We start from the raw sequence: 17,522 nt of genomic DNA on the forward strand, positions 1-17,522 counted from the left end.
GGAAAGGGAACACACGTGGTCTTGTGCAGCAGTGGCCACGGGAACGGGGATCCACGTACACGCATTCCCACCACCGAGGGGCTGAGTGGGACATTTAATTTAGGTACCGCCACAACGGGGAGCCTGGGTCCTTCCGGGTGGCCGGGTTTTCTCCAAGGCGGTAGCCTGCTTAGAGGGTGACAGGGATGGGTCAGCAGTGTGGCTGGAAAAGCTTGGGTGTGCGGCATTCAGAGTTGGCCTCTAGATGGGGAAGCCCATGAAAAGTGATGTGTTTAATAGATGGGGAGACATGGCTCGTGGAGTCCGACTTGTCACTATGAATTTGAATTTGTTTTTAGTCACATTTTGGAGGGCTGGGGGTTTAGCTCAGTGGCATAAGTGCCTGCTTGGCAAACCTGAGGTTGTGAGTTCAATCTCCAGTACCAAGAAAAAGAAAAAATTTCTCCTTAAAGGGCTGGGGATTTAGCTCAGTGGCCTAAGCGGCTGCCTGGCAAACACAAGATTGTGAGTTTGATCCCCAGTCCCATAAAAAAAAAAAAAAAAAAAAAAACAAAACACATTTTGGAAGCCTCTTGGTCATGGGTACTGGGGTCCCACATGGATTCCTAGGTTCTTGTGTGTGGTGAATAGAGACTTCGATGCAGCATGAGACAGCAAGGAAATAGCAGCAAAGTGTAGTCAGGTGCCAGCCCACCTGGAGGGCTCAGCTCGTGCCAGCAGAAAGAAAGGGGTGAGCACTGAGCGTGGGCTGAGGGATTTAAGATGGTGCGCTGGGTCTGGGGCAGCTCACTGGGGCTTCCAGAGCACGGCTGACGGTGCGATTGACAGGGTGTGGCACTACCAGCTGCGTCTGCCGTGCGTGTGCTTTACCGTAATGCTCTGTCGTGATCAGAAGCGTGAGATGCAGTCTGTCTGCAGGAACCTTCAGTGAACTCCAAGGGAAGACCAATGGTTACTGCAGGTCATGTCCGGCCTGCGTTTGTCCTGGTTTGTAATTTTGGAATTTTCTAGGGCAGACTGGGGAGGGGTGTCTTTGCTTTCTTATCTCTGCCTCTGAATAGTGAGCCTGAGGGCAAAGGTCAAGGAGTTGGCCCGTGGTGTTGCCCAGGTTCAGATGATGGAGAAGAGTTGGTCCATCAGCCCCTGAAAGTCTTTAAGGGATGTTGAGGAGGGAATGTCTTGTCTTCTGTATCTGCTGCTTGATGAATGGAACGGTGGTCCCACCCGTGCAGAGACTGTGGCACCCTTGCCTGCTTGAGCCATTCTCCTCCTCCCAGGGTTCCAAATGAGCTCCAGATATGAAGGTGGCTTTTGTCCTTGGCTTGCATCTCAACTGTAGTTTAGCAGCTACTGAATGAGAGAAAAAGATTTGACTAAGAGATCAAGTATGCACAGTGGCCGAGGGGACTGGAGGATACTGGCCGTGAGGGGCCGTGTCCCTCTCTAGGGCCAGATAAGCAAGGATGCATATTCCTGTCCAGTTTGGAGGACGCAAGTGGGGGTCAGTGCCGCACAAGGGGAAAAGTGCCTGAGCCTCAAGACTGTTTTCAGCTTGGGGAGCTGATTGTTTTCATTTCCCCGGGTGACGTCTCCGCCAGGTGCAGTCAGCGGCTGAACGGGCCCGTGAGTGTCTGGAGCAGCTCTGGTGGTTGTGTTTTCTCCCTGTGTAAAACTTCTTCTGGTATCCACTAATACTTATTCTGTTGTGTTCATAACTAGACACCAGCAGTCCCTGGTGATGGACCGTCTTCCCAAGAGAACACAGGAACCCAGTTGGAGGTCTCCCTTGGCAATGTCCTGACCCTGCTTCCTAACTCTTGTGTCCAGAGACACACAAGTTCTGTGAAAACTGCACCAGGTTTTTAAAAGATGTGGTTGCTGGCATGGTCCAATGAAGGCTTTATCTTTAGGATTTGTTTGCAAATGGAGTCCTATAAATGTCCCCAAATCTTGACTTGGGCCCTGGTCTTAAGTCTTCTTTATACAAAGGGATGCCTGGAACTTAAGTAGCATGCACATGGACTTGAGGTGCCAAGTGGGTGGTTTTGTGCAAGAAACCTGACTGAGATTACTCCGGCAGCCCTCCCTGGTCCTTTCCTCTGATCATTTCGAGGTTACCCTGGTCATTTCATTGACCTGGAAACCATACGGGCTGTCTAAGGATAGTCCTTGAAAGTGATGGCCCCTGGATGTTTGGGGTGGAAGGCTGTCTTTCCAGCAGCCCAGAGTCGAGCTGGGATGGGCACAGCGGTATACCAGCTGGAAGACGTGGAAAGACACAGTGAATGGTCCTGGGCTAGGTTGGAGTTAGCAGAGGTGACTCAGATGGGTTGGACCTAGGAGAAGGGGGTTCAATGTGTAAACAGTCACTGTGCATTGTCTTCCCCAGAGGCAATCCTTGAGCCACCAGAGAGGATCCCAAGAAAAGTGGGAACAAACCAGGAGAGGTCATTTTGTGACTTAGGGTGAGGATCTCAGAGAGAGTCCTGGCAAGCAGGAGAGTCACAGTAGGAAATGCAAAGAAGGGTCCTGTTGCCGGGTGGGGCTGATCTTACTTTACGTAGAGGGAGCAGAAGAGGGCGCTTCGCTGACTCGCCAGTTGTTTTCCAAAAAGGCATGTGAGGCTGTCCTCTGGTTCACAGGTGGGCACGGTTGGTTGTCTCGCATTTTCTGGTGCTGTAGGCTGCTTGGTTTTCTCCTGGAGAGGTAAACTGGCCAGTGCTGGGAGCTCAGGTCCATAGGAATGGAAAAGGAGGTGCCCTGGGATCTGTGCAGAGAGGGTACAGGTGCGCCGCTAGGGGTGAGCAGGTGATCCAGGGATCTTGAACTAGGCAGTGTCCTCAGGATGCTTGACCACCGGTGTGCTGCATGGGGACTGGCATGGTACAGCCACCTGTAGCCAGAAATTCTAGAGTGGACCTTAGCCCAGCCTGGCCTCTATTTGAAAGGGAGTACTCCTCCTGTGAGTACAGATGAAGGGCTTAGAGCTGAACCCCAGCTGGCCATGACAGCCCACCCTGGGCTGCCATCATCCCACGCTTGCGGATTAATCCTGGCAGAGAAGTCTGGGTCTGTGGAGCCAGGCTGAACAGGCCCCTAGCAGTTAGGTCGCAGGTTGCCGTGAGTTTGAATGACAGAATGGCCCTGAGCGGGGAGAGTAGATGCTGTCTCTTTCAGTTACTAGTCTGAGGCACTCAGGGTATTATACATGGGCAGCTTGGAAAAGGAGTCCTCCCACAGGTAGTTCACAGTGGGGAGAAGAAACCAGACTGGTGAAGTCCGTAAAGCCCACAACCGCTGAGGAAGAGGGTGATCATTTACCCTGGTGAGGTGAACGTTGATTCCCCAGTAGCTAAAGGAATGCGGCTTGCTTTCTTACAACACCCAGGTTCCCCAAGGCTCCTGCACTGTGGTGGAAATGTCCTTGTGTGGGGGCTGGACGGGCCACCTTGGGCCCACCATTCACTCTGTGGGCACTCTCCCTTGGCCACCATGGTGGTGGATGCCCTCCCCTTCTGGGAATGGGCACAGTCTCCCCTCTAGTGCCTGTGTCCAGTTGGCGTCAGCAAGGATGCAGGGGCTCTTGAGGGCATCTTTGCCCAGTGCCCTGGTTGCTTGCAACTGAAGCGCCCAGACCTGCCTCCGTCACCTGGATCAGCCGGGATTCTTGTGGTGTCGCGGGCTGCAGTAAGCATTACTCATTGGGGCCAGCATGGCTTCAGCCTGCCTGGTCTCCTTATTGGACTCCCACTTTTTCTCTAGTACTTTAAATACTATTTATATTTAGTTTTTATAACTGCAATTAAACTATTTAATATAAGGAACTATATGTTTTCTCTCCTGTGGTCTGTGATAGTTCAAATCTTAAAATTATTTGTATTTTGGTTTTCGTTTTGTTTTGTTTTGTGAGATAGGCTCGCACTATGTAGCCCAGCCTGACCTGGAACTCAGTGCCCCTCCTGCAATAGCCTCCAGGCAGAACAAAATTAATAAGAAAACAATGAGAGAATATACGGCGCCGTGGGCAACGAAAGACGTAACTGTGTTTGGATCAGCTCTCAATATTTATTGTGTACAGTGAAGCTGGATCTGACAAGATCCGCCACCCTCAAGTTTCTTCCTCTTCTGCCCGTTGGGGGCAGAAACACACACTTACATAGGATCTGAGTAACCAATCAATATGAAGCAGAAGTCGCATGCTGATAGGCCACAGTCACCGGTAGCTAGGTAGACACTCATTTTGGCAGGGTTGTTTGCGCGGCAACAGGGACCCGGAAGCAGGAAACGGGCGCCATCTTAGGGGAGCGGCTCGAGCAACCCCCAACATCTCCCCCTTTTTCATTTAAATTTGATACACAAATCACATGGGTCTTTTCCCCTCCGCCCGTATACTGTGGCCAGTGCCAAAAGAAAAGGGGAAGGCCCAAGACAGGCTGGGACAAGAGAGAGTGCAGAGGTCTATACCCCGCTGTGCACCATCTCATTCTATGCATATCTTTGCGCTAAGACCATGCTTGAGATGGGGTGCTCATTTTTCGCAGGGCCAGGCATTATTGAGCGGAACCTGGATGCATATAGACATGCATTCCTATCACCCCCTGTTCAGCTCAACCAGGGTGGATGATACTGCAGTACCCTTGGTCTCGCATCTCATTGCCCCTGTTATTCGTACTCCCCAACACATCCGAGGAGGAAGAGGAGGAGGAGGACCCATGGGTGCAAACAGCCAATTTAAATCTGATGTTCTGCCAGGCGCAACAAATAGGCCGCAGCCGGTCCCCCTGTCGGGCCCTGTTCTGTAAGTTGCATAGCGGCCAGCGCCGTAAGCCTAACTTGTTGTTGAGTCTGCATTAATCGATCAAGCAAACACTTAATGACCACTAAGCCTACTAGTATGGCTACAGCTATGAGGGCCCAAGTGGTGAGGTTAGGCCACGAGAACCATGACGTTACACGATCCCACACGGATTTCAGGACTGTCCCCAGACTATCAAGGTCATAGGTTACTGGCTTTAGGCGGATATTGTCCATGCGATCAATGGCACCGAACACCTCTGCGGAGATGTTTTTAAAAGTAGGAAGGTAGGTGTTTTGGAGCCAGTGAGTCACCTTTTTGGTAGTGTCAGTTAAATTAGTGCGAGCGGGGGTCACGCAGAGGCGGGCAAACAGCCATCTTTGATCGCATAGCTGCGTGGCTACATTCCAAAGGTTGTCAATCTCTTGTCCGATTTCGTCAATCTCCTTTTGGATCTCTAAGATGGTCTGGCTGTTAAGTTCAATGAGGAGCTCTGGTTTCCTCAAGGCGTAGGGGGTCTCATTGGCAAGATTGTTGACTGCTTCCATGGTCAAGGCTATCTGATTCATGGTCCACGCTTGCAACACCGTTTGGCCTATGGCTGGGACAAAAACAGAAGCAGCAACTCCGAGAGCATTAATAAGCCAATCTTTAACACTTCTAGTCTGTCTGGAGGGTAAGTGAGAAGCTGAAATCTGTTGGACTACCGGACCCACCCAAGAATTTGTCTCTACTGGTACCCAAAGAAAGCTTGGGCGATATACCAAGACAGCGAAGGACGGGTGTCCATTCCAGCAGTTAGATAAACTGCAGAGAGAGTCGGTTTCATTACAAAGTTGGAAGTTATGTGTAGTGGCAAGGAGAAATAGGAAGGGTGGGTCCACACAAACATAATTACGAAGGGGGGTAGTGCTATTGCTTTCACTATTGCTCGTGGATGTACTATGGAGCGTTCCATTAAGGGTGAGAAATGGCCTCAGGTCGAGACAAGCCTTTAACGGGTTGCATATCTGATGTCCTGTAAATACCTGTGGCCCTTGAAATGCTCTATATCACAATGTCCCGTATAATTCATGAAGGAATTATGGTGTGGCTGTGGGCAAGCAATGGCGCCAGAAAAGATTTTGCATAATATCACCTCTCAATAAGGCAGGATGATGAGAGGGAACACAAGGGTCCATCCATGGATGTTCCAACGGATGAGGGGACCGATTGCAATCTTTAAGATCTATGGAGGGCCATCTTACCTCCATCTTGAGGCAGCGTGTTACATTACCTTGCTGGCTTACAGAATCAAGACATTCTCTGCATGTCCAATTGAGGAAGTTAATGAACGGGCGAGAATCATATAATGCATAGGACTCATTGCAGGTGAAGTTAGCATAGGAGAAAACAAGGGTATCTTCTTTCAGCAGAAAGGAAGCATTAAAGGGGAAAAGGCTTGGGGAAGTTCGCTTATAGGGGAGCGATATAGAAGAGTCATTAGGCACAAATACCGTGGGAGCACTAGGAGACAGCGCAGAAAAAGGGGCTAGAGTAGGGGGATGCCTCCAGAGTCCCCACAGATATGTGGTCGGCTCTGGGTGCGCCACGGCAGGATGGAGCACATACAACAGACAGAGGACAAGATTACTTATCCGGATCCCTGGGTGTTTGTCCTCCCAGCGATGCTTTTCCTCCATCTTTTGATGAGTCATCTTGGATTTCCCGGTATGCTGGCTGAGGGTTCACCGTTCGTACCACCCGCTCGGGGATCCACAGGGGTTCGCGGCCTGGTTCCTGTGGGAAGACACATACTGCACCTCGGGTCCAGCTGACTACTGGATCCGGGCCCATCCATTGTCCTGTGAGGACATCCTTCCATCTCACTAGGCCTTTATCAGAAGGAGATGGATTGCAATGCTCCGTGGCAGGAGAATGATTATCATTATTGAGGTTCAAAAAATTTATGGTAAATAGTGCAAGGGATAACCTCCCTCTGGGTGGTAGGCCATGGCCTATTCCCTCCTTTTGTTTTTGTAGAACGTCTTTGAGTGTTCTATGAGATCTCTCAATTATACCTTGTCCCTGAGGATTATAAGGTATGCCATGTTTAAGAAGGACTTCCATCTGCTGACAAAATGTTTGAAATGTTTTACTAGTGTAAGCAGGGCCATTATCTGTCTTTAATATAGCTGGTTTGCCCCAAGCAGCCCAAGCTGCGAGACAATGACTAATAACTTGAGTTACCTTTTCTCCAGTCTCCGCTGAGGCAAACATGATCTGTGAACAGGTATCAACCGATACATGGACATATTTTAAGGTTCCAAAGTCTGGGATGTGGGTGACATCCATCTGCCAAATATGATTGGGGCGCAGGCCTCGTGGGTTGACACCAACTGAGTGTATAGGGTGAGAGATTACACAGGCTGAACAAGGGCGAATGATGTCTCGCGCCTGAGCTCTCGAGATGTTAAAGCGCACCACCAAAGTACGAGCGTTAACATGGAATTGAGAATGGAAGCGTTGAGCTGACTCAATCGCACTGGGAAAGGCGAAAATCCATGTCGGGCGCGTAGCCATGTCGGCAAGGGCGTTCCCTTCGGAGAGGGGTCCCGGCAATTGAGTGTGTGCCCTAATATGTGATATAAAAACCTTAGAAGTCCTGCTTAATATTAGCCTCTGAATTTTTATAAATAGGGAGGCGACAGTGGAAAACGGTTTAATATGCCCTGCTTGGAGTTGCGCCTGTATCAATTCTGAAGCTGCTTCTGCCTTCTCCCTTGGTAGGGGCCACTGTTGCACCCATACGGGGCTGTCTGTTTTCCAGGTAATCTTTATGGGAGCAGGTGTGAGAAGGCTTTCAGTGGCCCCTAGGAAAAACCCAGGCCCTTTCTATCTTGTTTGGGAGCACCTCGAAGCGGTGTTGCTCTGCCTTGTAGATTGATGCCCAAGCCTTTTCCTGGGATGTAGCCTTGCTTCAATAGCATGGACTGGGCCTTTGGGGAATATAAAGTGGTTAATGTAATGCCCATGTCTGTCAAGACATCTCTTCCCCAGAGGGACACAGGCAATTGGAGTACGAAGGGTTGGAATTGGCCAGTATGACCTTCTTCATCTCGCCAATTCAATAGTTGACCGGAGCCGCGGGAGACAGGAGACCAAACTCGAGCAGGATCAGCTCTCAAACTTTATTACGTACAGCGAACCGGACCTAACAAGGTCCGCCACCCTCAACGTTGGTTCCTCTTCCGCCGTTGGGGGCAGGAACAACCTCTTATAAGGGGAAGCAGTATCCAATCACAGAGAAGCGCGCCTAACAAGCTGATAGGCTAGCGTCACGGGTAACTGGGCAGATATGACAATTTGGCGGGCTTGTTCAGGCCGGGAAGAACCCGGAAGCAGGAAATGGGCGCCATTCATAGGCGGCTTCCCACAAATAGTGAGGCGCTGACTTTCGGGGCGTGAACAAACCCCAGCCCTTGCAGGCTTTGCTCCGCCACATTTGTGGGCCAGGAGCCAGGCCAATCCTTTTGAGAAATAATGGAGCGATCAGCTCCAGTATCTAATAGGCCCTTAATAGGTTTCTCGTTGACATTTAGAGTCAACATAGGCTGTTCCTGTAGGGTCATGTGTAGGCCTTCGAAGACATCGCCAGAGGAGCCGAAACCCCGATCTCCGCGAGTCTGTCTTTCCGCGGGGAAGTGCTTGTGAAGACTTGGCAAAATTAGCAACTGAGCTATCTTATCCCCTTTGTTGATCAGAATAGTGCCCTGCAGAGCTTGAACCATAATTTTTATTGTGCCCGTATAGTCTGAATCAGTGACCCCTGGAATAACTGTGAGACCCCGAAGGGCAACTGAGGACCTTCCCAACAAGAGCCCAACTGTGTCTGGTGGAAGGGGGCCTGGGAAGGAAGTCTCAATCAACTGAACTCCCATCTCTGGGGTCAATAGGAGCTCGGAGGTGGCACTGAGGTCCAACCCTGCGGAGCCTGGAGTTGCCCGCCTGAAAGGGTTTGGGGAGGCCTGCTGTTGTTGTGGCTGAAACTGGAGAAAAGTTTGAGTTTGTGGGGACCCCGCCTGCCGGTGAGGTCCCCTCTGGCCGTTTTTTGACTGGCCTTCAGGATGTCCAGAGAGTCTCCTTCCGTCTTTATCAAAAATTGAGCGACATTCTGCTGCGGAGTGATTGCCCTTGCGGCATCTTGGGCACAACCCTGAACTAAGGTTGTTATCCCCCCTCGACTGCTTATTAGGGCAGTTCCTCTTTATGTGTCCTGATTGGCCGCAATTGAAGCATGCGCCCTGATTTTTACCTTTATTCCCTTTTCCAAGTTGTTTACCCCCATAATTACCATTCTGGAGCGTGGCTATCATGGCGGTGGCAAGCCCGTGGTTAGTTACTGGTCCACCGAGCTCCCGACATAATCGTGTCCAATCCTCCAAGGTCTTGTTTTTATTGGATCTTAAAACATCACGGCACTCCTTGGTGCATTGTTCAAAAATTAACTGCTTTATAAGAGGGTGAGCAGCCTCCGTGTCTGGAAAAATCCTATTTGCTGCCTCAAGCATGCGAGCCACAAAGTCTGAAAATGGTTCTCCCTGACCTTGGACAATCTTAGTAAGGTGACCCGTGTGTTCACCCTTTCCCTCCAATCGTCTCCAGGCCTGAACACCACAACGGCTAATCTGTTCATATACAGGGCGAGGAAACTGTGTCTGATCTTCCTCAAAGGCTCCCCGTCCTAGTAACATATCTCTATTCCATTCCCTATGTCCATTATCCCTATTAGTTGCTGCCTGTTCTGTGCAGAATTCCTCATTCCATGATTTCCAATCTAGGTACTGACCAGGGGAGAGACAAGCGCGTGCAAGTTGTGTCCAATCCCCGGGTGTCAGCAACAAGCCAGCCAGGGCTTCCAGGAGGGCCATGGTAAAGGGGGCATTAGGTCCATAAGCTGAGGTTGCATCCTTGATAGCCTTTAATTGCTTTATCTCTAAAGGTTCGTAATCTCCCCCTCCTCCTCTGCCCCCTATTTGAATAGGGAAGGCATGAAGACCGGAACAGTCAAAGGGTATGCGTGACCAGACTCTCTGATGAAAAGAGCGCCCCCCACCGGTCACAGGTGGGGGTGGCAGTCCGGGAAGTAACTCCTCCTCCTGCCACGGCGGTGCAGTGGGCCACGGTGCCCCCAAGGGGGCAATCGCAGGCTGTACGGCCTCATAGGGCTGAAGGAATCTCAACTCCTGTCGTAAGTCAGTGTACCCGGGATAGGAAGGCATTGATTTTCTCGGCCCATGTTTAGTATCTTTAACAATGTCCTTAGTGTCAAGGGCCGGGTCATCCGAATCCGACCCCGAGTCCTCAGAGCTATCAGAGAGCTCTGGGGCAGGTTTAAGCAGTGGATCTAGCTCCTCAGAATATTCGGAACAGGCCCTGGCAAAAGTCTGTCTGGCTGAGTGTAGCCCGGGGGCGTCCTCATCCGCCAAGCAGGTCCTAACTAGCTCCCATAGGGGCATGACCATTGGGTCCAAATTACCCCCTTCCTTCGCACGTAACAAATCCTTGCCCAATTTTTTCCAGGAAGGAAGAGTCAGGGAACCCGTAGGCCAGAACCAAGGTGCCATGTCATTGAGGTGATCCAGGAAGCGAGACACGGCATCCCGGCTAATCTGGATGCCTCGGGATTTTAACAGAATTCTCAATGAAGCAGCGAGGGGTTTACGGGCAGCGTTGCCCATGGTGTCGAAAGCGAAAGTAAGGAAGGCAAGCGAGCTAGAGAATATAACAGCGGCGTCTGTGTGAGACGCCTCAGAGCTTATCGGGCGCGTCCACCCGACCCAGGTGACCCAGTACTCACCTGACCTAGGTATTTATCCGCTGTATCGTGCGTAGCTGACCCAGGGTGTTGAGAAGAGGTGCTCCCGGTCCTCCGCTGTTATTAGACCAGATCTTCCGTTACTCGCAGATCGCGATGGAGGTCACGCCCGCCGCGTCCCTTGGCCGGAGAGAGCGCAGCGGTCGAATAAATTAGTCCCCGTACGGGCCACCAGTTATACGGCGCCGCGGGCAATGAAAGATGTAACTGTGTTTGGATCAGCTCTCAATATTTATTGTGTACAGCGAAGCTGGATCTGACAAGATCCGCCACCCTCAAGTTTCTTCCTCTTCTGCCCGTTGGGGGCAGAAACACACACTTACATAGGATCTGAGTAACCAATCAATATGAAGCAGAAGTCGCATGCTGATAGGCCACAGTCACCGGTAGCTAGGTAGACACTCATTTTGGCAGGGTTGTTTGCGCGGCAACAGGGACCCGGAAGCAGGAAACGGGCGCCATCTTAGGGGAGCGGCTCGAGCAACCCCCAACAAGAGAATTCCATAATGCGTCTTGTATTGTGATGTTAAAAGAATGGCCAAAACGTGAATCAGAGCACAAGATGGACAGAAAGACTATCTTACCGAGGTGAGACAAGTGACCGAAGGACAAAACCTTTTTAATGGACTCCGAGAAGCAAGGACAAATGAACAGTCAGATAAGACAGTTCCTGCTTCTGGTTTGTCTTCTGATTTGCTCTTCTGTGCTCCCTTGTGACACACACACACACACACACACACACACACACACACACAGCCTGCCAGAGAAAGGGAAATGCGCTTCAGGAAAAGAAAAACTTGTGTGAATATTTTAATACTAAACTCACTGAGACATGATGAGATTAATGAGTTAGCTCGGGTTCTGCAGTTACAGGCTGTGTTCGGAATGGTGACCGAGTTTCCAGACATTTATTAGTACAGTGGATGCCGCTTGAGTAGTCTTGGTCACCAAGATCGCTGCATGTGCATTTTCCGTTTCTTCTCTGAGGGCCAGGAGTGCAGTGGGCTTTCTGTGATACACAGCATCCCCTAGGGTTCCGCATATGAGGCTAACACCACCGTCTGTTGGAAAAACATCATTTTGTTTTTCTTTTCCTCAAGTGTTTATACATTTTTAGCATTCTTGTGCTCTTTCTCTCCATATATATTTTCCTCATATAAGAGAAACTGAAATATTTATTTGCCTGATTTATTTAACATTACACCCCCCCACCCCCCGCCGTCTTTTGTTTTTCTTTTTCTTTTTAAGACAAGGTCTTGCTCTGCAGTCCAGGCTGGCCTTGAGCTCACTGTGTAGCCCAGGCTGGTCTCAAATGATCCTCCTGCCTCAGCCTCTCAAGTGCTGGGATTATAGGCATGCGCCACCATGCCTGGAAATTTATTTTAAAGAGAATAAAACGAAGCAAAATAAATTAGAATAAAGCCAATCAAAACACGACTTCAGAACACGATAGTAGGAAATCAACAATGGCTACCACAATGCCTGTTATCTTTAAAATTGCTGCCCATGCCATCAGACATAATGAAATCAAACAAAGCCAGTTGTTTTTTGTACCTCAGTCACTATCAACTCAGCCTGTCCTCCAAATCAGCTGGTTACCTGGTTGTGGTGGCGGCGGTGGCATTGTGTTCCTGTCTCCCAGTCAGTTCGCAGGAAGGGCGAATTGGCTTCTTGTTTTTCCTCCCAGGCCCGGCATGGCTTAATTTTTTTGATTGCGTTTTTATTTGGGGAGGGGTCTTATATTTTGGATTTCTTTTTACAGAGTCTGCCAAAAAACATATGTACACTTCAGGAAAAGAAAAATTTGTGTAAATATTTTAATACTCGTGCATTAACTCTTGCATGTTTGTATTTATGAGGGGCCCAAAAGGATGTCATATGTTGCAGCAACCCAGTGCACCACTGACGCTTGGAAGCAAACCAAAACTGCGGCATTTCAGGGAACACTCTGACCAAGGGACCTGGTGGCAGCTTGTCACCCTGGGTGTCTGGAAAGCTGACGGCCACCACTTTGATCACCCTTGTAATTGTGAAACCAAAGGTAACTTATATAAATCTCATGATGTCTCAATAAATGTAGTATTAAGATACTTACACAGTTTTTTCCTAAAGTGTATAGACATTTTTTGGTGGATTCTATGTTGTAGATGCTAGCACGCGTGCAAGGAATAGCGGGAAAAATGTTATTCCCATTCTGTGGGTGGTCTCTGCACTCTGTTGGTTGTTTGCTTTGCTTTGCAGAAGCTTTTTAATTTGTTGTGATCCCATTTGTTGATTCTCAGAATTATTTCTTATGTCTTTGGGGTTCTGTTCAGAAAGTCCTTGCCTGCACCTTTAAAAAGTGTTACCTTCTTTGTCTTCCAGCAGATTGTTTCTGTTTTAGCATTTAGATTTTTGATCTGTTTCAATTTTAGTTTAGTACCTAGTGGAAGATACGGTCCCCGTTCAGCCTTTTGCCTGTGGAGAGCCAGTTTTTCCATCACTGTTTATTAAAGAGGCCCTCTTGCCTCTGGTGAAGTCTGCAGCCCCAGTGTCAAAGGCCAAGTTCAGGAGCTGTCAGTGCCTAGGGTCCCTTCTGCTTCCTTTATTCTGTTCCATTGACCCATGTGCCTGTTTTACTAACTCTTAAACTTATGATGCCTTCTGCTTTGGGTTTTTTGTTGTTGTTTTGTATGTGGAATCAAACTCAGGACCTCACGCTGGCCAGGCAGGCAGTGTGCCCCTGAGCTGTCTCTCTGGCCCTCCTGCTTTGCCTTCGTTGCCCATGTTTGCTTGCTATTGTGGGTCTCCTCTAGTTCCATGTGAATTTTAGGTTGGTTTTCTCTGGATTGATGAGAAAAGTTGTCGATGTTTTGACTGGGATTATGTTAAGTATGTGTATCAGTTTTGGACATATGGCCATTTTTATTGTATTGGTTTGTCTATCCAGGAATGTGGGCTGTCTTTGTACTTTCTGATGTCATCTCTGATCTCCTTTTTCAGAGTGATCTAATTTTACTGTCACTTTTTTGAGTAGGTTAATTCCTGTGTATTTAATTTTTTTCTTGGTGCTATTGTAAATTGTGCTGTTCTCCTAATTTCTTTCTCAGTGAGTTCTTTTTTTTTAATTTTAATTTTAAAGGGGGTAAAATTAAACACAAACAGAACAAAACAGGACATAAGAAAGCAATGTAAGAGATATAAATTTCAAAGCTAGATGGTCTGAGATCTTCACTGTTGGTCATATTGTCTCTTGTTTTCTTCTAAATAGTTGTCCATGTCTTCACATACAGAGAATTCTTATAGAACAACATGGTATAAAACTAATCTGAACAGAATGATGAAGATTTAGGTCCTCAAAACCAGACAATAGGGAAGTCACCAATGGCTGTCACAGAGTCTCTCATTCTCTTCAAAATAGCTGTCCATACTTTCACGTATATTGAAGTTCAACAAAACAAAACAGGCAGGAGGGGAGGGGTTGCCTGGTTGCCCAGAGCTCCAGGTCCCAGCATGGCGCGGGTCTCCGTAAACACCGGTGGCTCCCTTCGTGGGCTGCCACAGCCTGCCACGTTCATAGCTGCTCATGGGGCAGGGGTTGCTTCATCTGTTTCTTTCTGATGAATTGACCACTTCACGCCCAAGTTCTGAAATGGCCAACAGACCATAGAAAGACATCTCTTTAGTTTGAGCATAAGGTTTTGGGGCTACATCTAGACACAAGTGGTAAGATTCTGGTCCCCAGAAGACTCATGCACATCCCTTTGTACAAAAAGCATTTAGTCCACCTCTAAGAGTTGCGAAAGTCTAACAGTTTCAGCATTGCTGAAAAGTCCAAGGCCAAAGTCTCCTCTGAGATTTAAATCAAACTCTTAGCTGTGAGCCAGCCCCCATGCAAATGAAAAGAAAGTTAAATATTTCCAACATAAAGTGGCATAAAATAAACATTCTCATTTCAAATAGGCGGATAGAAAGGAATGGGGTCAAAGCATGTCCATAGTCTAGCAGGGCAAACATTGAATCCTGTAGTTGCATGTCCAGCATTCCAGATAGCTGTGGCACGGTATGAAGGGCTGAGATGGCACTGTGAGTGGTTGTAGCTCCCACGTCTTTCTCTTGGGCTGGCTGTGCTACCTTCTTGCAGCTTGCTTCAGACAGTCCACGTTCCTGGCTTCCTCCACACACTGAGTTCTACATTACAACTTTGGCTTTGCACACATAGCTTCATATACTGCCCTCTCGGGAGTACAATGCCTAACCTCCCAGGCCTTGTTCTGAAATCCAGGCAAAAGCCTTCCCGACCCACAGCTCTTGCATTCTGCATGCACCTAAAACCAGTGCCACATGGATGATACAAGTCTGGAGCAGTAGCCCAGTTGCCTTCTCTCTAGACTATAAGTGTTGAGTGCTTGCATTGCTGAGGACTATAAACCCAATCACAAGGAACAAAGTTTTAGGCTGCCACCATTTTGGAACATAGTGTTCTGGGGATCTCTTCTCAGAGCAAATTCTTTGACCTTTGCAATTGTAAGGCTACAAAGGCTGGAGTCCTTTTGGTTCTTGTGATGTCCTCCCGCCCCACCCCCCCTTGGTACAAGGGATCAAACTCATGACCTGGTGCTTGCCAGGCAGGTGCTTGTGCTGCTGAGCTAAATCCCTGGCCCCGCGTCATCTTTTCTATCGTTTTGTTCCTTCTCAGTAGTCAAGTTCTCTTCTATCTTTGCAATTCATGAACCTTTACTGGAGCTTGCTTTCTGGCCAAACTCAAAAAGATTTAAATCATTCTGCTGGGCTCTTTCCTCTTGATTTTTCTGGTAAAAGCTCCCAACCGTAGCCACAGCATGGCCTCAGCTTTAGACTGGCTTGAAATTTCTTCTGCAAGATTAATTAGTCCACTGCCCTTAATCTCAGTCTCAGGCAAAGTCTCTGGACTTCAGCAAAATGCAGACAAACTTTCTGTCAAGCTGTAACATACACCGTCTGGAGTCCATCATACAATGCAGTCCTTCCCAGCAGAAACCTGAGCTTGGTCTTTACTGGTGTCTGTAAGCATTTTGGTCTTCTGACTTCTGGCCAGACTTTCTCATCAAGTTCAGCTTATAGCATTCCAGGGCTGCTGCATCAGCCGTATCTCCAGAGCCTTCCCAGACTCTTCACAAGCAGGTTTTCAGGCCCCTCCACTTCATGGCCAGCTGATGTCATAGCAGCAGCCCCACTGCTCTGGCACTAAAATCTGTATCAGCCGGTACTTGCTAGAAAAACAGATTTAATGCCAGATATACATCCATATAAGAATGTACAAGATTGGCTTACAGTGGCCACCTTCGCTGTCAGGCATGGAAGAGTACAAAAGGCCTGTTTGTGTAGTCTGGAGGTGAAGGGTTGTGCTGGAAGCCAGAAGATTACCAAGGTGAGGGTGAGAACTATGATCGTCTGTTTACTTAGTGACTTCCATACCTGTTTTTTTTTTTTTTTTTTAGTGTTTGCAAAGGCCAACCAGTACTCTTGGGCCTATGTGATGGTCACTGAAGTTTTGTTGGGAATGCAGTGGTACCTCGGCTCATGAACTTATGCTTGCAATTTGGTTGCAGCAAGAATCTTGGAAAAAATTAAGTTCATAGGTTCTGTAAATGTTCCTGCATACATTTTCGTGTGCACACCTTTTCTCTGGGGTAAATTTCTAGGAATCTAATTGCTAGGTTACACAGTAGTTACGGATTTAGTTTTTAAAGACTTTTTCCAGATTGACCATACGGGTTTGTATTTCCAGTAGTAACCTATGTGTGACCCAGTGTGTCTGCGTCCTCTCCAGCGGGCTGAGAGCCTGTCGGTCATTTGTACTTCTGATGTCCAACTCCTGATGGCTGAGGCCGTTCCGTGCATTGCGTGTGCTCACCTGCCACCCACCTCCCCTTTTTCGGTGAAATGTTTGTTCGTGTTCTTTTGCCCCAATTTAACTGGATTGTTTCTTTTACTATTGAGTTTTGAGAGTTCTTGATGTGTTCTAGATATTGTTTTGTAAGTCTTTCAGTCTGTAGCTTGTCTTCCTCATGAAGTTCACAGAACTGTAGCAAAGCAGGAATGTTTGACTTTTATATAATTGAATGTAATGGTTGAATCTTATATAGTTGAATCTTTTAAAAATCTGGATTGAGTTTCGTAACCTGTTAGGAAAGGCATTTCTTACTCAAGGTTATGAAAGTCTCCATTTTTCCCCCTGGCTTCGAGGTTACTTTTTCCTTTTTACATTTCAAGGTGTGCACCGTCTGCAGTTTATTTTGGTGAGTGGGAGCAGGAGTCTCCCTGCACCCCCACCCGCCGCTCAGCTGGTCAGCAGGTAACTGTGCTGGGGCCGAGCAAGCCTCTCGTTTGGGAGCCGCTTTCTGATGGTTTCCTAATAGCACAATTCTAGTGCAGTCCCGGGCCGCACCAAGCAGGACTCCCACTCCCCGCCCTGGACATCTGTGGTGACACTGGTGTGCTGTTAGCCTGTTTGACCTGCATGTCGTCCCCCAACCCATGAGGAAGAGGAACCTCGGGGCCTGCCGGCCCTGGGCCTCTAACAGCACTGGCCCCGGGGCAGCCCGGGCCAGGTAGAGGGTGGCTTTGGCGCCTTGGGAACTAACTCAGCTGTGCAATTCCCCCTCCCGGCTGCCTCGCTGCAGTCCCCCTTGGCTGAGCGCTCAGCCCCATGAGGGAGAAGCAGGCAGCAAGGGTGCGCAGGTGGCCAGGCACGCAGCTCCTGCTGGGGTCCCGGCAGCGGCAGTGGTGCCGTCGGCCCGTCGGCGGCCAGAGACAAACTGCTGTTTCCGGGCCTTGTTTTCCCCGGAAGTAAACCTGGCATGGGCCGGATCAGTGAGGTTCTGAACTTTTCAGCGAATGGAAGCATCC

General features: G+C 48.8%; 1 pseudogene; it reads right to left on the reverse strand.

Annotated features, from left to right (window-relative positions):
* Positions 1-14,236: 14,236 nt before the first annotated feature.
* Positions 14,237-14,354, reverse strand: LOC111757984 (small nucleolar RNA SNORA2/SNORA34 family; annotated as a pseudogene).
* Between the last annotated feature and the right edge of the window lie 3,168 nt (positions 14,355-17,522).

This window comes from Cavia porcellus, unplaced genomic scaffold (genome assembly GCF_034190915.1).
Source record: "Cavia porcellus strain 051 isolate PalLab524CR breed Dunkin Hartley unplaced genomic scaffold, mCavPor4.1 scaffold_28, whole genome shotgun sequence".
Lineage (NCBI taxonomy): Eukaryota > Metazoa > Chordata > Mammalia > Rodentia > Caviidae > Cavia > Cavia porcellus.